Source organism: Neodiprion pinetum, chromosome 1 (genome assembly GCF_021155775.2).
Source record: "Neodiprion pinetum isolate iyNeoPine1 chromosome 1, iyNeoPine1.2, whole genome shotgun sequence".
Classification (NCBI taxonomy): Eukaryota; Metazoa; Arthropoda; class Insecta; order Hymenoptera; family Diprionidae; genus Neodiprion; species Neodiprion pinetum.
Window position 1 is genome coordinate 12,696,911 of NC_060232.1, and position 24,018 is coordinate 12,720,928.

Sequence of the window (24,018 nt, forward strand, 5' to 3'; positions counted from 1 at the left end):
TGAGTTATTCGATTCGAATGATTTTCAGCAATTTCTTGCGCTTTGAGGACAGATTTGACCATGTTAGATTACATAAATTCATTTTTGAAGAGTCAATTTCGGTACAATTCAAAGATGAAAATTAACTCCATAAAATCGGACATGGATAAAACTGTGACCTTCAGTTTCAACCCTTAATTTGACGTGTACAAGTATTGGAATATTAAAACTAGATTTAAAATCGTGGTTAATCCTGATAAGTCGCAGATAACGTTACTCTGTCAAATAACTATTCAAAACTTGCAATATCACTGCAATACTATTGTTCCGTCGTCAATAACGAGCTTCAAAAGCCTTACCGGGAGTTTAATGATTAGGAGTTATAGGTGACCTACTCTTAGGCAGGTTCAAATTTTTATGAGACCATAAGTGATAAGTATTTCGTAGCAATACGGGGGCGAATGAAAAAAACCATGGCGAAGGAACTGACTCAAGATGGTGGGATAAACTTTTTCGTAATAATGATAGACTGAATGTAATCAAACTGCATGGACATCTGTAGGACACGTTGAACATTTGAAAAAATAGATAATGCGTCAAATTCAATTCTGTTACATTAATAAAAAAAAAAATTGAGTATGAACTTCTGAATATAGATATATTTTCGAAACTATTTGTAAGATTTCATCACGAATGTCAGTTCGTGCTCTCACAGCTTCAACAGCCGCTTTCACGAATTGATTGGATCTCACTATTACACGCAACATCTCAGAGTTTTGTTTTTTTCCTACTTCGACCTGATCATAAATCAAAAATTTCATCGAAACTTTCGTCATAAATCGTGGTGAGACTACTTGTAAAAAACTATTCTTTCGCGCATGACGATAATTCGAATCAGTTTTATCTGGCCAACTAATAATTCTTCCTCAAAGATGTAACGCAATCATTCTCGAGTCAATATTGCAGACAGAGCGCACAATTAATACCACAAGGGTATCCCCCCCCCCCCCCCCCCCCCCCAAAATCATCCCTACTCCTCGACAGAGCTTGCGATCCTAGCGCCATTTTGGTCTACCGTCAATGACCTTGACCCCGTACGGACCGCGACACGAGTGGACATTATCATCGACTTCCGAGGATGAAAAATCTGGTAATTCATAGCGCAGATCGTGTGCACGTGTATCACCTTTGTCCGATGATTTGTTCTCCTTTGCGGGCACGTATGTGTACAGATTTATACGTATACACTTTACTCTGTAGAAATCTGCACGGTCGAAAAGGGGTTTTATATTTTCGCGTACCGTAGAGCTTTGCGGCGCTCGACCGACTGACGCCACGACGTCCCGACGTCCAGACTCTTACGCAACTACCCTCTTCCCCTCTTCGTCTAAGAACGACGCATTGCGTCCACGAGGAGAACGTCCATCCCCAGATCTGAATGCGGTGGTATCTGGTGCCAGCTACGACACCGTCGGACCAGACGATATTTACCTTTAGTCACGTGTCGAAGACGTCGCGGATTCGTTAACGGCCGGCCGACGAAGATGCGCGCTGTGTGGACGTTTCTTAAATTTCAACTCAACGTGAGACTGTAGCATTCAGACTCGACGATGTGAGCCGGAGTAGACGTGTATTTTTGAAACGCGGCCTAGACTTCCGTGTACAGACAAATTGTTACCCTGCACTGAGAAAGAGTGACGCCAAAGATGTTGTGGCGACCCCCACGTCGCGCGGGTGTCTAGAGCGCAAGCTTGGCTCGGTGCATTTGGGTTATGTTTAGCTTCTTGCGAAGTGCGATCAATCTGCGATTCCATTTAGTGAGTATTATAGGTATGCAGCGATGAGCGCAGGGACGGTGCAGACGCGCAATTAATTTCTTCGTCCGAGACGCTTTGAGGTGACGCAACGATCTAACCGTTACCTACTGACCACCGAATCGGGGCGGGGTTGAAGTTACGATGTCGAAAAGTTCCGAAAACGCCTGATTCCGGATTATTTCGTGGCGAAAGTTTAAGTAAGGAAATTGAAATTCTTCAAAACAACAAAGTTTTTAATGGTCGGAAATCCGACGGCTTGAAGTTACAAAATGCAAGATTCCAAAAATTCCGTAGCTTAGTTTAATCAACGAGTGGATGTTATAGATCAGAAACACCGAAAATCAGAATTATCAGGATTCCGAACGTAAAAATATCGAAAAGACGAATCGAAGAAAGATCAAAGCGGTGAAATTTCACCAAGCCAGAAATTCACAGAACTGAAAATCTCGGATTATTCAGAATATCGATGTTTCAGATTTTTAACTTTTCTCATTTTCGCACTTCCGGAACTTTGGCTAGTCGGAGTTATGCCCTTTTGGCATTTTTTCCTTTCGGAATTCCAAACTTTCGCAACTTTGGACTTTCGAGACTTTGATCGTCGGGATTCGTACCATTCGAAACTTTGATGTGTCGTTGAAGTTTGATTTTTTCACTTTAAGCTTTCTGTGAATCAATCAATAAGTAAATGGGGTCGACTTAAATTTTACGAAGCACTCCATAATGCGAATGATGGAAAGCTTTTAGAGATCCAAATGTTGAGGGAAAAAGAATTAGCTCGTTTTTTGACGTACACTACACATTTCAGTGTGACGTGTATTTTTGAGAAACGGTGAATCCATACGTGATAAAATTTTAAAAATCTGTGTAGTAGGAAAAAGTACAATGATATTTTTAAAGTTTGGATTTCCTGTAAAACTGGTGGAATGCAAAGTACATATTACGATTTTTGAATCTTAACTCTCCAGAGATTGTTCGTTGATCTTAGTCAAATAATATTCATCGTAGTCCATTTTTTCCCAAGTGAATATGGCATAGGTACATTTAAAAAAAAAAATCTAAGCACAAGAACAATTTCTAACCCTAAGTTAATAACAAAAGACTGTTAGCCGCAATCATGTGCGATTGGCATTCACTGATCTGGTATTTATACGACTCCAAGATACGGAGGATTATAATGTACTTTGATTTGAGTAGATACCATTTCTTTTTACTAAGTACCTTGTAGTCTTTTTCTTTGACACGCTATCCTAGCCTCGGTCTTCAGTCTATTACACTCAAAGCAGAACGCTTGGCTTCAATTTATAATCCGACGTATCAACAGTCGTGCTTTACGAAGTGCTAGGAATTCGGAGACTGATAGGTAAGCTCAAGCGTAAGTAAACTACGTTGATCTTTGATCTTTTGACTTGTGAAAGTGATCCCAAATTGTAAATTGTGAACATTAAGCGATAATAAAACTGACTAGCGAAAACGTTTTACTCGCAAAAAAATTCATCATTAGCAAAGCTTGACCTATGAGGTAAACGAATTTGGCTTGAAATGAATTTCTTACTATATAGTTTTCTGCATCTGTGTTCCTGCGTTTCACATATATTACCCTGCTTTTCCTATCAGTGTATTTTTTAGTCTAGAAGTTCCTCTCTATAATGTTGACTTTCCGTGAGGATGATATCTCCTCAAAATGTGTAGTTGACGATGATCAATTTTGGACCACCTTCTTGCGTCAGTATTAAATTTGTTCACGTGAAAATTGAGAAATTATACTTATAATATTTATATATTGCTGTTACTACATGTATTTTTCATTTAAAACAGATGTAATTTCATTGTTTCCAAGTTTTTCATTTTCCAAATTCGATGATTTCACAACTTCACATCGTTTTGAATTTGAAAAAATGCTGTGATATTATTTTCCCTTTAACAGGTACATTTGTATAGCATAGTGCATCAACGTTATATGTATACCCTCACAATCGGTGATTTTCTTTATTTTTAAGTATGGTGTGGAGTGTATAAAAAACATATCTTTTACCAAGTTTCAGATTTTTTGAGCCACAGGTTTGATTTTACTGCTCCCAGAAACCCGAAAACGCAATTATCTAATCGAAAACCCCGATCGATTGGCTTTAAATATTTCTCATAAATTCTTCGTCAAAAAAAAAAAACGATAATTTTCAGACCAAAATGGACGCGAGCCAGATTTTGATTTAGAAATTACAGGTGAAACAAATAGTTAAAAAAAAATATGAAAAATCGAAGTAAATGTAAGTTCCAGAAATTAAAATTTGTATTATATTCGTAGAAATAGTTTTTAAAACTATATTATCCTACGAATAGTATCTCATGATACATTCAATTTACTTTCAACTTTAGAACTAGTTTCCAAACAAAAAAGTCATTGTCAGAATCGTTCTAAACAAGTGAAAAACCATTTTCTTTGATTTCAGACTGAGAAACCAATTGGAATAAACATCTGAAGCAGTCCTCTTTGTAATATTACACAGGTCGTATGACCTTGATTGAATACACTGGTACCGAACGAAGGGATTGTGATAGTCTCAAAAGTGCGCAGAGGAGGAGCCAGGACGGAACAATTAAAGGGGTGCCCTGATCGATTTCGACGATGTCCTTGTATCTCAACCGCGAAAAAGGTTTAGCAACCTAATTCTATACACAATTCTGAACAAAAATACTCCAATTTCATTCTAAGTTGACGCGGAAATAAAAAAAAAATTGGCACGGATTCTAGAAATTCGCAACAGTAAATTCGTAGTATTCATGCCATTTCTTTATTTCCGCATCAAATGAAAATATTTTCAAAAGGTATTCCAGGTTATTCCACAAGTATCCCTCCAGTTAATGTTCGATTCTTGGCTTGCACATCTCTCACCCACACACACACACACACACACGCTGCTAAATTGTCACTGGATTCTGGAGTTTACTTCAGCATGTCGCTTTCGCGGGTTGTTCACTGACTGACTAAGACCTGTCGTTCGGCAAAAGGCAGGGGTTGCTTGAAAGCCCCCCTCCCCGTGTCCCCTTTTCTTCTCCCGGTCCGACATTCTGTAGGCAATATTTGTATCAACATACGAAAATAAGTACGGTATTACAAACTGACGAAATGCCTTGGTAAATATAATGATTCTAATGTGATCTATAAGGAATTCTTCCGGGGTTAGACGTACAAACAAAGCAGCAGTTACAATTTCTCACCCGACAATCGACTTCGTGCACATAATTATGTTGATTTCACTTGAACAATACAATCACATGTGACCAAAAACTTGGCCCTGATACTATTGTTATTATCCATTTTATCTGGACGTTTTTATTCGACATTTTTCTTTTTTTTTTTTTATGCGCAATGAAATATCGTAATAATATAGAAAATCCGTGACTAATAGTTGAAATATTTAAATCAAGAGGAACTTTGAAACGCCATATAATCATAATACCAAGAATAAAAGATCTGGTACAATAAAATTGTTGAAACTTTGTGTAATCCTCGCAAAATGTATTTGCTGATTAGGAGACTTCAACTCGTTACAATAAAATTCAGTGGCTGTATGGCACAAATATTTTCATTCAAGATCGGTCTGTGAATCAACTTTAACGTCACGTGATACTTCTACTCTTACCGACCGAGCAAACTCACACCTTATTGGCCGTGCACCCAGACGGTGGTCAGAGCATTTTTTATTTACGAAATTATTGTAATTCTTAATTCTCGTCTGGTGACCTCAATATTGCATGGAAACAGACTCACGATGGCTCATTTACTCCTCATTCTTTCCAGAATTGTGTAAAGTATCTTAGCTCTGCATTTTTTGTCCCCCGAAATGCGGGAAATGTGGGAATAGTAGCACGTGTCAAAAAACAACAAATTTTTTTCACAATTTTTCCGATATGAGTAACTTTCTGAATTCCGCCAAAAAAATATGATGCACCGTCGAAATTTTAACCCTTTCCGTTCCTTCGTTTATTTAATATGGGAAGAAAAGGGGTGAGTTTGCTCGATCGGTAAGGGTAGGAGTAATACATGTACTTTACAGCACCGAACGGAAATGACAAAGAAACACGATAGTGCAATCATCGTGTCCATGTAAACTACAGTTTGCATTGACCGATACTTTGAGTTTGATTGACTGTGAGCAGGTATTGCTGTGGTGGGCCAGCAGCTTTGTATTGAATAAATGGCAATCAGTGCTGCAGCCAACTCGTCTGGTACACATTGAATGTTGGGTGCTGTGGCAGCCGGTGGAAGCTTTCAAAATTTAATCCACCTGCATTGTATCCTCTTCGACCTCTGCTCATTTGTTAAAACTTATACAGGTTTGAAAATTCGCAAAGCACCGTAGCGATTTTTGAATGATTATTTGACATTCCTGAATGGATATTTTGAAAGTAGTGCGAACAGAACTTGACAGTTATAAAAATCCCTCTCTTGTGTAGGCCTAATCGAGAACACGTCAGTGAAACTATAATTTTTGATTTTCTTGAGAATTGACCTCTGAAGCTTCATAAATCAAGTGGTTTTCACCCGTTTTCATTCAATCATGTTCCATATAACTCGGGATATTACTTAGAATAACGTAAAAAAGTACTGTTTTTTAAAAAGCTCCGTGCAGTACAATGTTTAACATGACAATTACAAAATAGTTCATAGTTATCGGTGGAACGTACGAAAAAAAATTTCTATCCGAAAAGTCAGCGTCAAATTATTCCAATAATTTGCAATCAACCATTGGTTTACAATTAAAAAAATTTATGTGAAAGTTGTCTATTATTACTAAGATGTGAACAGTTCTGAACTCTTTCTTAGATGCTTTTTTATTGACAACGTGAACTACAACGTATAAAATAGTTAGATATAAAAATAACACATTCTTTTCTCTGCAATTTTCTGAGGTTGTGTTATTTATTATAGTTGCTCTAGGAGATGCCGTACGATAGATTTATTAATACCATTTGAATAGCGTTTTAATTCCAAGTAACTAGACGAACAAGAAAGCTTAGCATTTTCGTAACATTCTTAGTACTTAATATCTCAGTTCATATCGTTAATTAAATTTTAAATCTACATGATAATCTTCGAGGTGGCCCAGTCAATGACGCAGGACTTCAAGATGGTTACCTTGCATCTATTTTAAGCGCGTTTAAGTATTTCAGTGACTCGCTATTTTTGAACGCAGACGGAGCTATAACCTAGCATGCACTCGCAAGTCTTGCGCAACTTATCCAATCAGTTGACCGAATATGTAAAACGATTAAGCATTCATTAAATGAGTAGTACGATCGTTAGTTTTTTAATAATTAACCGTTTATTTAATTTTGTAGAAGTAGTTATAAGAACGTAGGCCGATCGTAACTTTGTACATGCCTACTTTCAACATATATAGACTAAAATTTATCATTGGTACCTTTGAAGTCATGATAGTCAAATACTGTAGGTTTCTCTAACCAGTCAAAGATAGAATTGATTGAAACAAGGAAATACATTTGTGAAAAAAAATCATACATGTGTGCACATAAGGTTGGTTCTTACCTAGGGTTGTGACGATTTTTTTTCGCACCACTCCCCAAATCGACTACAAATATCGCAAAAACAACTCCCTGATTTTTTCATTTTATTTTTTTCTTCGGCAATTTTCATGTGAAAATGCTAATCACGCGGAAATTTATCAAGTGTTTTGACGCCTTTACGGTAGGATACCTACGTATTCAGGTTTACGCCCTTCTAGACCCTAGCCTTGGACATGATACTGAAGTTTGACATGAAGTACCGATGACCTCTGTACACTAAAAAGATTCACCCTTTCCTGCATTCTTTTGTTGAAAACTGAAAGCCTTCTTCGAAGCACTAGCTAAGATAGTACATTAAAATTAACGGTGGAGTAGGTAAGAAAACGTTGTTGTAAAAAAAATATACATGTTCAATGTTTCGCGATGTGTGACAACATTGCAAGGATTCCTTGAGGATCAACGGTCGCCGGTAAGTGGGCAACCGATGTTCATCTAATACGTATTAAGGACTTATTGTTAGTCAATCATGAATACATTTTCAATGCAGGTACATATCAAAAAGCTATCGATCGAGTTCAGATGCTACAAACCGAAAGTCTATGCATATATCACAGATTCTGATGTACTTTCAAAAGAAGAGTCATGCGCCAGCATGGAAAAATACAGCCAGAAAGCAATAAAGGATCCTACGATGGTTCCTACGCTTGGGAAAGAAGAGAGTGAAACCAATTTTGAGGTTCTAATGTAATAATTATTTTTCGGTCCATTGAGTTTCTCATTCTTGATACTTTCGATAAGGACAGACACCAATTCCACCAGTTTACAGATGATAACGGAGATAAATTTTAACGATTAAAATTAACTGGTGACAATGGAAATATTGAGAGGAGTTTGACTTAAGTTCACCGGAGATGTAACTCTCAACGAATACATTTGCATGAATGACATTACCCTCAGATAGCGTGTGAATTTCTGCGTCCACCCAATGCTTGGATTAAGTAATGAAAGCACGGAAGTTTTCGAAATATGTCTATGTCTTCTATAAATAAGTTATTAGGGTGAGAACTTATACAACAGTTGAAGGACAATGCTGTGATAGTTTGAATTTTGCGCCCTCAAAGAAATTCTCAAAACCAGTTTCAGCAGAGGTGGGGTACAAAAATGCGAAAGACCAATAAGTCGACGAGACGAAATCCCGAAAGTCAAACTACCGACAGTTGTTTAACCTTAGAATACGTGTCAATCCAACAAGTCGTTATCCCCGCGGTATTCTAAGGTTAGATTCCACGGTCATCGGTTATGTTATGTTTATTGAGATTGAGTTTGTTTCGCGCTCGGCCGACTATGGCGTTGTAGGTTTCCCTGTGTTGCCAACATAACTGTCTAGTGTAAAAAATTAGCCGTCTCAGATTCATTGTCCCCAAGTGTACATTCATTTTAAGCTTGTACTTGTTTCAAAGATCGATCTTTCGGAACCTTCTGACACGTCCTACAGTGGCGAAAAGCGTTATTACACGGAAGCCGAATGCATATGGATACCTGACGAAAGTAGTTTCAATGCTCGTTGAAAGGCAAATTATCTTATAGGTAATTCAATGTTTCGTTTAGAATTTTTTAAAAATATTTTTTCACAAAAATTCATGCATGAAAATTCTTTTCTCTACAGTTATTAAGTAATAATGATTTTGAGAGCAGTTTACTGTGAAATCCTGCTACAATCTTTCGAATTGTGGAAAACTATACAAAAGAAAAAAAAATTCTATAGGGAATTGCATCGAAATAATTACAGTATTTGACTCTAAAAATCAAAAATATCATTGTGAACGGACAAACAGCTTCGGTAATTCCTGCGAATACCAACGTACCCGCATAATTGTCAGAAAAATGTAGATAGGAATATTTAATCCTGACATTGAACGATTCGGTGAGTTCTATTCTCTGTGACGTCATGGACAGTGTTTGTTTACAGATATTAGGCATAAGGAAGGATCATGAGTCCTAATCTATGAACAGCTTGGGAGAATCTAAAATAACAGTCAATCAGTAAATACAAAACTTTCATAACAACAAAACAAAACATTGGATACACATTATTTCAATCATTGTTTATAGACTTTGAGACATTCGGCAGTTTTCTTGATCCAGAAGAGAATCCTTAAAAAAGTGTAACTGATTTGAGGATAAATTCTCAACCAGATATCGGCAATGACATTTACAACTGTGAGAAAATGCCGACCAAAACATTTGTTTAAAACAACAAAATTATGCAGTTGTACGCTTCGTAAATTTCTCTCTAAATCAACTGTGTATTAAAATTTCTGTTCTCTGGAAAGGCAAATAGTCTTTATAATATTTGCAAGTAAAGTCGGATCGGCAATAAAGTCAGAAATGAATTACTATGTATTCAGCGAAACTGAGATTTAGAATAATGCAATGCGATTTGTAGACTGATTCCTTATAAGTTATTCAGATTCACTAAGAAGAGCTCCGGCAAAATGTGTCGAGTAACATAAAATTATACATACGTAGGTGTATTAGGTGGAAAAAATATTCGATACACGTAAAATTTACTAATTAACCATTAACATACGGTTTTACGTATGTTATCGAAAGCACAAATTTGTCTGTCTGCAAGGCATTCTCACAATGCACTCCGGAACATGAAATTGTCGATAAATTTTTCGTTTTCTTCGTGAATTAGGCATCTATTTTTTGATCGCTCGCGATCTCTAGATCCAGTTTTACGAATACCAGTTAAAGTTATGCGTTGATTGAGTTTAAATAGCGTGAATAGAAATTCAGCAATAAATTCAATCGATAGATAATTTCAACCTAAGTTGGTGAAAAAAGCCGAAATAAAAGTAATTTCATTGCGTATCTTCCAAGGTACATACTTGTACTGAACTTGGAAGTAAATTATCCGTGTAGGTAACAAATGACGTAAGTACCGAAGATATTGCACTAGAGTGTGCGTCTGTTTGTATCACTGTATCGTGCATCCTTGCTCAATATTGACTCCGCTGCCAAATATTTGACGCAACCATCTACCGTTGTGTTCACGCCCGATGCTTTTCTTGTCCAACGTATAACTCTTGGACGTGGTCAAATTCAATTAAACAAGATGAACCTCAAGAAACGGCTGATATCAAGTTGTCCGAATTCCAATAGGCACTGTTTCGGTAAAATAGCGAAGTCTAGTTCAAATCAAATATTATCTCTCACTCATCACCTTCTGATTTCAAACGCTATTTGGAATCGTCCTATCTATGCATATCATCAGCTATGTATTTTCTCACAACAGTTGTCGTTCTGATCTACCGGGATAAAGTTCGCATCTCCTTCAAATCGAGTACTTTGTATCATTGTTTTAGAAACCAATATCTTTCTTATTTATCATCGCGCTTCACTCACTTATTTTTGTTGTCACCAAATCACGGATCTACCGCAAAGAATTTCTCATACCGAAAGTCCTTCAAACCAATTACATAGGCATAATAATCAACTTTCTTAAAAATATTTACCAAATATTACGTAACTGTTAGTTGAAAGCTCCGGTAGTTTGACGAATAATTCATACTTCACATAATGGAGATTTAGAAAAGTGAGTTATAAAAACAAAAATCAATTTCTTATTTATAATTCAGAATACAGTAGTGAAGTGATTTTATATAATATTCTACATAGTACATATTTCATATATTCTGAGTATTCTGAGTAAAAAAAACCTGTTTCACACCTACATCCCCTACGCCATTCATAACTTGAAAGGGTATTCTAGTCCGTAACTTTTGAAAAATTTAATTTTCTTTTGTTCTCATCATTTTAAAATTAGTACAAGAATTCCAGAATATATTGGCGATACTCACGAAATTTGCTAGCGCTTTATTTCGTTCCAATTCGTTGTAGGGAAGTTGAATAATAACAAAAACTAATAAAGTAAGGTCGCGCCTGAAAGTATGCAATCTAGCTCTCATCCACGTAACACAAAATGCTAACCTGCCCGGCTGAGATTGCATACTACACTATTACATGCAATCCTTTCCTTGTTTGTACTTATTTTGAAAATTTGTATTGATCGGAGTGAGATCTCCTTTCTAACATTAACATTGATGCCATTTCTATTTCTTACCTTGTCAAGAAAATGTTGATGTGTCTACATGTGTTTGTGAACCGTTCGAGTCAAATAGGATAAGCGAACTTAACATAAACCTGTGATTCGTCATTATGATGATGCAAGATAAATTATGTGCCAAGTGAGGATTTAACAGGTAGCATCACCCTAATCTCGAGAAAATATTAACTTTACTCAATTTATATAGATAAGTCCATGATTAGAAGTAACTTTTTGTCTCAATAAATGTATACAGCTGGGATTCTGCGTAGTTTGTTTTTTTTTTTTTTTTTTTTTGAATTGGAACTGTTTTGCATTCCTACTCAGGACTAGTTCAATAATATGCACGTATGTATTCAAAGCTATAAGTGCGGTGTAAAAGATGCGAAAATCTTCCAATGAAAGGTTTTTACAGTAAAGATTAATAATTATTTTACATATTCGTGTCTCATCTGAGATGTTAACCGACGTGATGACCCTGGTTAACATTGAATTGATGCAGACAATCAAACGTGGCATGGATCTGTTAAAAATGAATGCCACAAAGACTTGACATCTCGCTTGATATCTTGATCTATTTGAAATAATAAATCTCTGTGTAAGAGTGGCCTAAGGCGTTGATTCCCGAATTCATTGAGAACAATTTGTTAAAATAGAATATGTGACGGTATTTTTGATGACTTTAACAAATATCTAGATCCCAGTACGAGAGGGGATCGTTTCTACAGAAAGTAAAGCCTAATTTACTCTAGCTTTCGGGGTGATGTGGGCACTTCCGGTATTTTTATCTCCGCGGGTCATAAAAGGGAACACATTCCTAAGAAACTATTCGAATGCCGGAAGAAACTGGAGAGAAAAGTAGAGCGATAGAAGAAAAACTTACTGCGTCGCAAGAGTTTCAGTTTGGATGAAGGCCTCATGTTCGAGAGTAAGAAAATTTCTGTAAGAACTAGGTGCTAACCTGTGACATTCTTTTCAGAAAAGAGACAGAGTTTGAAGAAAAAAAAAACCAGTGGGCAAATCATAACTTAAATTCGCGTGTGTATGTGGTCATGGATTCAGAGACGGGTGATTTCTTGGAGAAGTCGGTTACGTTGGCAATGTCGATTTATGATTTTTGTGGTATAGAAGACAACTATTTGTCTGGCAAAATACTTTCGACCTCTGAAAAACTACACACTCGCAGACCTTGACTTGCCGCGAAGTGAGAGTTTTCAAGTAGACGCAGGCCACGAATATGAGAATTGATAGTAGAAGTTTGTTATTCATTTATTGTTGAGTAGATAAATATGTTAGCAAAACCTGCGTTTGAACGCTGGTGGGGACCCGCCTCAAATCTATTTTACAAATTTGAATAATTGAAATTATGCAAAATTTTTCACAATTGACTAGAGTTCAATTAATATCTATCGTTATTCGTTCATTTCATTTCATAATGTTATCGTTTGAAATTGTCATGAGGTTAGGTAGTCATTGGCTCATTGTTACATCTAAATTCTGTAAAATTCTGTTTCAATTTAGTGACACAGTTGCTTTCGCAAAAACAAATGTAGTTACAAGTTACGAATTGATAAGGAATTCACTGTTCGTTGGACTCAGATCTTAAGATCTAGTGGAAAATTTTTAAAAAATCATTTTTTTTTTTTTCATATTTCGATAGGTTATACCTTCAAAAATAGCATACTCAAATTTTAAATCGATATCTCAAATAGTTTTTGAGTTACAGCCATTTAAAGAGCAACCGCTCGGCAGTTACATAGTTGCATTAGCATACGGGACGTACCTGAGATATTGTTCGGAGTCTACCGTCTCTTCCAACCACTACAATACGATTGCGGTTTCTATTGCAGGTTTTAAAGTTACAGCCACTTAAAGAGCAGCCGCTCGGCAGTTACATAGTTGCATTAGCATACGGGACAAACCTGAGGTATTGTTCGGAATCTACCGTCTCTTCCAACCACTATAATAGGATTTTTGTTTCTATTGCAGGCTTTCAGGTATACAGTAATAAATGAAACGTTACTCAAGTATATAAAATAAGTAATGAAAAAGCTACGGTCGACACATTATAAAAAGTATAGAAGAGTTTCCAGCTGTGCAGCTGGCGGTCTGTGAATTGACTGAGCTACCAGAAATGCCAGCTTGTGGGCGTATTGACAGGGTGCCGGCACCCTGACAGTACCGCTCCAGTTGTAGTACATGTGAGTCATTTTGTAAGTTAGACGTTGGAGTTTGTCAGCATCGAGTCCTAAATTGTCCGAAATGACGCTGAAGGAAGTCGGTGAAACAGACCCCTGTCTCACAGGTTGAGGAACTATGAAGAAGTCATATTTCTCGGGGTTGGTGATTACGTCGTCCACGACTGTTCCCGGCGGTGGGTTTCTTTTCTGTGCGAAAAGACGAGTCTTAATCCGTTTGGTAACTATGATGAACGCCAACTTAAATTCTTGTTCTCCATAGACTTGCGCCAGACGGTCTTTCAGCTGCACAACCTCGTGCTCGTAGACGTAGGGCACTTGGCCTTCGCCGACTCCATCACGATAAATAACAATTTATTATAGAATCTTGGTGATCGGTCAATTAAGTGAACGTATTTTTAGTAAACGTTTCGACCCGGATATGGGCCCTCCTCGGAACGATTTATTTATTTAACTGTCAAGAACAACAAAAAAATTTTTTTTAATACTAGAAGTACAATCAGACATTAAATATTGTAGATGTAATACTCTTAGGGCTGTTATATATTATTGGTTAGTGAGAACAATTTGATGAATTGAAAAAATACGTTTACTTAATTGACCGATCACCAAGATTCTATAATAGATTATATACGAGGTCGAGAATTCATACTCATCGGCATAAATAACAATTCTCTGTGGCAGTGCGTTGTTCCTCGCCCGGTACGCATGTAGAGCCTTGCAAATGTTCGTCGACAGAGTGTCGGACAACTCCTCGCCGTTTGAATGATGGCTGACAGCACTGAACTATTGGCTGAAAGAGTAGTAATCTTTTTAATAGTATAATAAAATTTTTCCTTCACTACCACGTCGCGTATTTTCGTAGTCAGATACATTTAGTTTTATCGTGACCGTTGTATCGAGCACTTCGTAAGTTAGCACGTTTTATTTTACTGCAAATGAGTGAACAATCTCCGTATTTAAATAAAAAAAAGAACTCACGATGTTCCCAGACAACGATAAATAGCAAAAAAACGCAAGTTTACCGGAAACCGACATACGTTTGAGCAATCTACTGCGTACACCAGTACGTCCGCAGAGAAACTATTACAGAATAATGACGATAATGTTGTGATTGACCCATCTCATGGATATCGTATTTTACAGCTTGTCTCAGTTTTTAGTGCAATCAGGAATTTAGTGATGTGCAAAACTTGTCAAAAAGAAATTACTCTTAATCAAGCAAGTCCAAGAGGCCTAGGGTTTGAAATAGCTGTCACTTGTGAATGTGGTAATTCGTACATCAATTCTGGACCAATGATCGCATTTGAAATGAATAGACATCTTGTGGCTGTGATGCGTCTTTTGGGCGTCGGAATAAACAGGATAAATCTTTTTTGTGGATTAATGGATCTAGCATGCAAATTTTATAATCAAACTTTTGCTGGATGTTTCACAAATTTATGGACTGCAGCCGAAACCGTTTGTAAACTTAGTATGCAACAAGCTGTAAATGAAGGAAAAGAGCTTACATCAAAGAAAGAAAACTCAGAGAAAAATTTGACCGTTAGCGGCGACGGTGCCTGGAAGAAAAGTGGTCATACTTCCCGTTTTGGAGTAGTTACGCTGGCAGGAAAATACATCAAGAAAATTCTTGATTCATGTGTGAAGTCTGCATACTGTCAGAGTTGTGTTTTTTGGGAGAAAAAAAAAGAGAGCGATCCTGAAGCTTACGAAGAATGATTATCAATACACGAAGAAGAATGTAATATTAATCGTGAGGGATCTGCCTCAAAAATGGAAGTAGATAGTGTAAAAGACGTGTTTTGTCGTTCGTTTAGTGAATATGGCGTAAAATATTTTCGCTACATTGGTGATGGTGATAGTGCCACTCATAAAGGATTAATAGATTTGAATCCTTATGATATTCTTGTTGAAAAATTAGAATGCTACTTGCATGTGAAAAAAAGAATAGGAACACGATGCCGAAATTTAAAGAAAACCAATAACAAGTTAGGAGGAAGAAGTAAAACATCGCAAAAGTTAACTGTAAATTTAATAAATCAAATACAAAAATATTACGGTTTGGCAATTATGAGAAATCAGGATAATGTAGACGAAATGTATAAAGCAATCTGGGCTACGTTTCATCATTTGTGTTCAACTGATAAAAAACCAAACCATGACAATTGTCCAGAAGGCGCAGAGAGTTTGTGCGCTTATCGCCGCGCGGAAGCTGAAGGAATGATGAGTAAGTTTAAGCACGATTACCTCACACTGGATCCAGAAGTTAAAGAAGCTCTAAAACCTATTTATGAAGACTAATCTCGACATGAATTGCTTGATAGATGTAAGGGTAGTAATACTCGAAACAATATTGAAAGCTACAACGGTTTACTTTGGCACTTTTCACCAAAGCACCTTCACAACGGCCTTAAAACTATCGAATGATCAAATAATTTTGCAACTTCAATATTTAATGACGGTTATTCATCAATTTTGAAGATATTTAATGTAATGGGAGTCATAGTTGGACCTGCAGCAAGAGATTATGCGGCTCTTAAGGACGAGACGAGACTACGAATCGCTAATCATCGCCAACAGGCTTCTTCAAAGAGGGTCGATCATCTCGAAAAAGAGCTTCTTCAGCTCAACAAGCACTTTTTGAAGGAGAGGAAAGTAAATTATATGGGACTGGAATGGCAGATTAGCTGTAAGTATGATTTTAATCTATTTATAACAGTGAAAACGATCATTTTATCATTAAATACGTTTTTCTCGAAACAGCATTTTCCTAATTTGCTGCAGTGATTACTCGGAGACAAATGATCCGATCACTATCAAATTTTTTCTACATGTTCTGTACACAGTTTCCCATACAATGACCTACCAGTTTTTTGATATGATCAAAAATCGAATTTTGGCAGGCCAAAAACGACCAAAATTTTGGGTAAAGTTCAACTTTTTTTTTAAAAACGCCGCCATTTTGTCAATTTTTGATTTTTTTTCGACCGTAGGTCATTGTACGGACAATATCTTCTAGTTTAAGAAGAATTTTTTTTTTTTTAGGTTTCATCCACGGAGAAGGTCGGAATCACTGCAGCAGTGGAGGACCTTTTTTTTAGCGCCGTCGGAGATCGCGTGTGACTCGAAAAATGTTTAATTTTTTTCTTCAAAAATTTTACTGTGTATTCTTAAAGTATGCATAAATATACCCTGAAAATTTTAAAATAATTGATACAGTAGTTTTTTTTTTTTTTTTAATTCTCAAAAATCGCCTTTTTTCGGCTGTCACACCAGGTGTGCCCCTTAAAGATAGGGTTGCCGATCGGGGCAGAATCTACGCTGTTAGAAAAATACCCTCCGCCTGGCGATCGTTTCAGAAGAGCACTCCAAAGAAAGACTTCAAAAACTGCACTTTTTCGATATTGCCCAATTTTACAGTTTGAAACCTATATGGAATACGATGCAGTTGTTGACTTTCGTCAATTTTCAAAAATTATGTCGAGACAACCTGGCGAAGAATTTCGACCGGCAACGAATCGAGCAGAAATATAAGCGCAGCTCCTTGGTGACAAAAGAGGCCCGTAAATCACGCAAAGAGCTGAAATGGATGGTCAAAATGACTATTACGAAGAAGCTGAAGGACTATTATATATTGCTGGAATAGCTGACTGGTCAGTAAGTCACAGATTCATGCGTGTTTCCCTCGCTGCAACTTTAAACGTGATTATCTCGAAACTCTTTTTCAGTGAGTTGAAAATCGGTGTACACGATTACTGAAAAACCATTTTACCGATCGAGCTTAAATTTGGCAGACGTTTTCATGACACTTATGTCCAATCGATGAATTTAATACCGTCTAAAAATTATCAAAATAAACTTATCAAATGGAAAGAAAAATTTTTTTGGCTGGATCGGTTTGAAATTTTTCCTGAAAAAATCAACTTTTTTATTTTAAGGCTTCCCCTTCGGCCAAATATCATTTTTTTCCTTATATTATTGCTTGAATAACTGACCACACGTATATACTAATTAATATTTTTGCGAAGACTGTTTTAGATAATCTTACAAGGTACTTACTTGTTTTATCTCCGCGATTTTACACTTTTTTTTAGCAACGAAAACGTTTCGAAAATTATAAATAATGTAATAAAAAGTATTTATGACCCTGAAAAGATCTTTTCTTACCCTCCAAAAAAAAAATCATGAATATCGGGTGAGTTTTTGCGTTCTATAGGGAGTTCCCTCTTTAAGCGCATGCGCCAGTGTCGTTTTACCGCACTGTTCAGAAATGAGTCACCTTACGCACGTTCCACAGGTTTCAAGAATTCAATTCTCCACGCATGAATTGAAAAAAACATGTGTATAAAATATTCATCAAATTACTCTACCGTTCCTGTTCATAAATTACCGAAGCAATCCGCATTTAGGCTGAAAAATTCCTTTGGAGAGGCGACACGTTTGACAATGTGTTATTTTTCCAAAAGTTATGCACATACCCGTTTATTGGCACAATAATTCTTCAACTTTCGTAACTCTTTTATTGCAGTAATAACTAGTCCACGTTGTACCCAATCGTCAGTTGTATAAGAATATTGAGGGAAGGATCAAAAACAAGAGCATGGTCGCAATAAAGAGTGAAGATTGCAGGCAAAAGCAGAAACGGTCTCTGAATGCAAAAAGCTCGTAACAGAACGATATTGAACTGCTACAGAGTTTGATATATCCAATAGAATCAAGTTATTGTCTCGGATGGTTGAAACTTTATTGATACCCTAAAAGGTGATGACATGGAAAACTACAATGCTGCAGAATGTTCTGATGAAAGGCAAAAACAAAAACAACGTTAAAATCAAACGCTGCTTACATTTAGTTAAACCTGCATGCATACGAGTATGCAAACTGTGTATCATGCGGATATATTACAGTGACTTGACGAGATGATAACGCCTCGACGATGTGATCGATTGAACCCTACTACTCGGTGCAGCGATCCGGTTAAATATTTAAGTCAGTGTCATTGGTGGCCGTGATGATTGCGATTAACTTCATTTGACTCTTATTGTCGAACAACCATTGCACGATTCTTGAGATCGGTATCTCGGCTATAAATACTCAATCGATCCATGCATCGACGAGTCAATTGTATTGTTATATCGGCGTAGTCGACTGCGCAAAAAATTAAGCGTGCGATTTGCTTAATCGGTTTATTTACTGCGTTGTTTTTAGCTGATTCAAAGAGATACTACTGTTGTCTTTCAGCTACTGTTACAACTGCCCAATTTAATATGGATACATGCTGATATCCGGTGAATGCAAGCCTTATTAGTAATGGAACATGGCTTTATCCAAAATCTGTTTTATTCACAGTTTAATAGTGGAATTGAAGTTAATAATAATTACACCTTCTTGTAAATTTGAGAAAGCAGACTTATAAAACATAGCTGCACAGGTTCCTAGAACATCATTTTTTACTTTAAGTCACTTGAGTAAAAAGTATAAAAGATTAGATTTGGGTACGGATGATTATTGCTAATTTTGAAAATTTTGACGTAAAAGGCGGAATATTTTTCCCTCATTTGCGGGAAGAAAGTAGATTTTCTCCCTAAAATCTGATAAAATATGTTATAAATTGATGCGTAACATCTTACCTCTCGGTATGTTGCATTTAGTGGGACTAATTTCGTGAATGCGATGAAAACGTGTAATTGGATGTAGGAAGAAGCTCACGCTATTCAATTTACTATAATATGATTCTTCGGTGCGGTCTGCAGTTGGCACTTGTGTTGTAGCGTCTTAGCGAGCACTGCGAATACCAATGTTTTCATAACGTTTGAAAAGAGAGAGAGAGAGAAAGGGAGAAAGAGGAAGACAACGCAGCTACCCACCATTCCTTCTATAACTGGCACATAATCATTTTTATTCCCGACTCAAGCATAAAGTTAACAATTTCAACCTCAAAACCGGATGAAAGTGGCATATTTTTCCCTAAAACGCATTTGCGGGAAATATGAGATCATATTCTCATCATTTCAAAGTATTGGAAAATATGAGGTAATTTTTTTTAGGAGGGCTCTCCGCAGAATTTTAATTTATTTTGAGTGTCATCTGAAGTGAAAAAAACAACGGAAGCAAGCGCCTTGAAGAAAACAGAAGAAGCGAGTGCAAACAATTGCCCACAAGACGCACCGCACTGCCCACGCCGCGGCTAATTTACAAGTCCCAATTTTCAAATACATATTCTGGCCAGAGTTGAGTCGGAAATGAAGTCCTATATGTAACAGAGGAATAAAAGTCGAGTTTATTCCCTTGTTACATAATGTACTATTGTTGTATTTCCAAGTTTCCTTTTTAATCTAATTTAATTTTGAAAAAAGTGTATTTCTGGGATGCTCTACCCTCCACCCCCCAGTAGGGGTTTCACCCCTACACCTCAACCAGGGCCTATAGCCATGAACCCGGTCCCTCATCCTAGCTCCCGCCGATTGTCATCCATATACCAATTGTATGCATTTATAAGAATTAATTTTTTCGTTATTAAAATTCGTTTTCAATTTTACACCCAATATTGCGAAAGATATATCGAGTCCCTATTTTCAAATCAATAATGTGACTTGAGTTGAGTCGGAAATAAAGTCGTATATCTAACACAGGAATAAAAGTCGACTTTATTCCCTTGGGTGATTACTGCCCGAGCGAAGCGAGATCAAACCCACCCGCATGAATTTCATATCCGACTTTATTCCCTTGTTACGTAATGTACTATTATGAAGTTCGTTTCAATAAATTCTTTTCGAGCAATTTAATTACTTTTCTGCTGTAATACAAATGGCACAAAAACCCTTTCAGGAAAATGGTGGGATTGTTCAGCAGATCGCCTTTATCTATTAATATTCAATGGGATGATGATATTGCGGTAACCTCTGCAAACACGGTCATTTTTCCGTGACTCCGAGCTACACAATCTGTCTGATAAAAAATTAGATCAAGTCTCACTGGCTCTAGGCCTGCATTGGCAAAGTTCATACCTCAACACGGCCAACGTTAATTCGAGAAATTTTGGAGAGGACTGTACCATGTCATCGGTCCCTCAGGACCCCGGTGGCAAAGTACTCTGCGACAACTATCTACACGAGTATTTGTTAGAAATTTACGACCTACAATGTTGCCGACATTAACAATTTTCGGTCTGAATTCATGGGTCAATAAAATTGTCGTTTCTGTATTGAAACCTTCTGTTTGCAAATTTTTTCTTGTAATCTGTTTTTCAAGTTGAATGAACCGGAAACAAGTATTCCGAATTGATAAGAATGTCATTTGCATATTGAGTTAGTCCATTTTTTGCTAGATACAGATATAGACAATTCCACGCCAAAGAATTGGACTCGTATTTTTTAAATCAATCAAAATTTTCTTACCCAAATCGTACGTGAAAAGAGAAGATACCTTGATTTTACTTTTTTTTTTTATCTGCCTGAAGTATTTTTTTCCACAATTACAAGATATTCAATTTTACTGAAAAGTGAGCCGCGGCCCAACGTAAGAATTAATGTCTCCGGTTCCGTCAATCGTAGAACAATGGACAAACGCCCATATTGACACGGGGAAAGTGAGTTTCATGGAAAAAAATATGAGTTACTGAGAAAGTTAATAAATCGTATCGTCATTTACAGCTGAAATGTTTGAACGTTTTTGTTGACCCATTTCGGAAAAAAATTATCAAAAAACATTAAAATCCTCACTAAATCTGTAGCCATGTAGTTTCATCAGGATAGAATTTCGATAGCTGTTCTTTTTTCCATTTTTAATATCTAATCATAAGAAAGTGATGCGCCAAATGATACAACATTTCTTTCTAATTCAAACAAAGCCGAAGTTGGTAGAAATATCCTGTCGAAAACTTTGAATGGTTCATAACAATTCGAATTCCTTAGTTTACCCTGTGAAAAAATTCTTCAAGCCTAAAAACGAAATTCCAGGGTATTTCATTCAATTTTTTTTCTGATGCAAGATAAGTTAAAAATTTTTTGGAAGTATTCGGTATGCATTTCTTACATCGTTTAAAGTAAATTTGCTTTATTGGGTCCATATTTAAATGTATCAGGGTGATACACAGAATATAACGTTAATAGAGTGTAAAAACGTGAAAATTCAATGCGAGCAAAGCTTCTCACTTGATATTTGTAGCGTAGCATACGGATTTTTGTGGCATAATTACTTGCAAATTTCTAAAAATTGTCACCGAATTTTTTCAACGGCTTAGTTTTGAAAGAAATTACATCATTTTTAAGAATCATGACAAAAAATGCACCGTCTTTGAACATGAAGTTTAGGGTATCTCACTCCCAGGTGAGAATTTGGGCAATCCTGTGACGATGTGGGAAGAATAGTAGATAAAAATAACATTCAAACAATTTCATGTGAATCGGTCAGAAACTGTGGGAGCAACCTTGCGTGCATTCAAAGTTTGAACTGTTTACTATGTGAAATTGGCCGTATGCAGACTCATACGAATGAAAGGTTTTCAACCCCCGAAAATTCCCCATTCAAAGGAGGTATGTAAGTGTACAAAAAATAAATGAAAAAAACCGAGAATCGATTTTTCGACCGTAAATGCCCCCTTAAAAGATGCGTGGTCAAAAAATTCCGAATCCGTAGAGCTTAACGTGGAATTACCCATATGTGTACATACGTGATAATTATTGACCGTAACCGCAGTAGCGTATGATCGCATCAAGCTACGTATCCAGATACTGAAAAGGCACATGAATAAATTCCGCGAATGAATGCACTTTTCTAGACGCAATACGAGTCCGACTCAAAAGCTAGCAGCTGTAAAGTCTTCCTAAGATCGCCGGAACTGCAACTTCAACAAAAACGCTGACGTTTCAAGTTGTCCGTACCTCAGGTTCGTAACCTCGACTTACTGAAGCGTTTCCATTTTTTCTCTCGTCAACTACGACGGTATTTCTCACGAAGTATTTAGTCTCAGATCTCACTATGCCTACAATAGAACAGTAAGAAGTGGTAAAAACATGGTAGCCGATAGTGCATTCTGCATCCGATGCGCACCACTTATCGTTGGAGGTGAGGATGGCGCAACCTGAGGTTATTAAAATTTAACGAGACTCGGAGCCCGGCAGTATATCGGTATTAGTAGCGCTAAAATTAACCAATGAGTCACCCTCTCTCGTCGTGTACTCTTGATTCTGCTCGCATTATACGTATAACCCAACTGACGCCAGCCGATGAATGAACGTTATGTCGTTTGCGTCGAAGTCCGGTGAGATAGTGGAAATTTCCGCGCGAAGCCCGGAATCTTCTCCGGATATAACCAACTGACCGTCCATGATCGATTCGTATTTGGTTGATTGTGAGACACGTACATTATTCGTATATCGTATAATCGCATCACCGGCAAAACGCACTGCGAGTTTCGTCGTAACAACGACTTCTTAGCATCATATAACTTCGTGCCACTGTAATAATTTATTTGCCCTCTTTCTTGGGTCGCATTTACATTTGACAGTTGCCACTTGTCATTTCTGTTTAACACAAGGACAGTCGCGTACCGTCGCTGTGGCTGCTTGCGGTAAATGTAAACCTGGCTTCAATTATACTTTATCTGCTCCGCATGTATCATTTTTATCAAGGAAAGATAAAGCATAAAAGCGCTGCATGGTTATGGAAACGGTAGACTTGGTTGCGGTAGATGCAATATTACTGGCGAATTTAACGGGTGTTCGAATTTACGAGTATTCATTAAGCTCACATCTTTGTATCTAATATGCTTAAGAAATTTCGTGTACGACTTTATGTCTTGCGATTTTACGAGCTCGTCAGTTTGATCTAAGATTAGCTCATGCGAAAAACACTGAACAACGTAACGGCAGACTCGTTATCAGACGAAAAACACCTCGCGAGTCCCAACAACTCTTCTGGGACACTGAATGTACCTCACAACACGTTTTATGACAGCTAACAGATAAAACTATCATCAATTTAATAACTTTCCGAAAGAATGTTGAACCACAGATAATTGTATAAATTATTCATTCTTTATGACAAGTGAGATTGATTACCTTAGGTATGAACAATTTGTAAGGAATATTAAATTAGATACGTTATTGATAAATCGCTGATAATAATATATTATCTGCTTCTTCGATTATTATTTATAAGTGCTATGTTTTACTTGTATATCCGGAAAACAGCTTTTACCTTATAAATGTAGTTTGATAATATTCTGAGTTATCTAGACCATTACAAATAGTGATTACAAAAAATACATTGACTGCGGCATTGCTCGAGATATTTTTCTTTTCCATGCGGATCGTACCGTTATGATACCGAGATCAGGAAATGGTCAGATAATGAATAATTTTTTCCCACTCACAGTCCGAAG

The 24,018-nt window shown here is 36.9% G+C and overlaps 1 protein-coding gene and 1 long non-coding RNA gene across 20 annotated transcripts in view; one reads left to right on the top strand and one right to left on the bottom strand.

The window, feature by feature from the left end:
- Positions 1 to 24,018, bottom strand: part of Mdr49 (Multi drug resistance 49) — a 99,368-nt gene that overhangs the window by 46,933 nt on the left and 28,417 nt on the right. For 6 of the 19 annotated variants that reach the window (XM_046635353.2, XM_046635310.1, XM_046635291.1 and 3 more), the window contains exon 1: positions 1,166 to 1,371. The exons of 6 other annotated variants lie outside the window; for them this stretch is intronic. The gene's annotated coding sequence lies outside the window, so the exon portion shown is untranslated. Of the gene's footprint in view, positions 1 to 1,165; positions 1,372 to 1,470; positions 1,655 to 4,741; positions 4,757 to 10,903; positions 10,916 to 13,216; positions 13,440 to 24,018 lie in introns of those variants that run through there. 7 more of the 19 variants (XM_069137435.1, XM_069137420.1, XM_046635342.2 and 4 more) reach the window with 5 other exon arrangements.
- On the top strand, positions 14,220 to 17,763 carry LOC124223421 (uncharacterized). Its single transcript, XR_011177526.1, has 3 exons — positions 14,220 to 15,861; positions 16,135 to 16,323; positions 16,680 to 17,763. It is a non-coding gene; the product is annotated as an uncharacterized lncRNA (long non-coding RNA).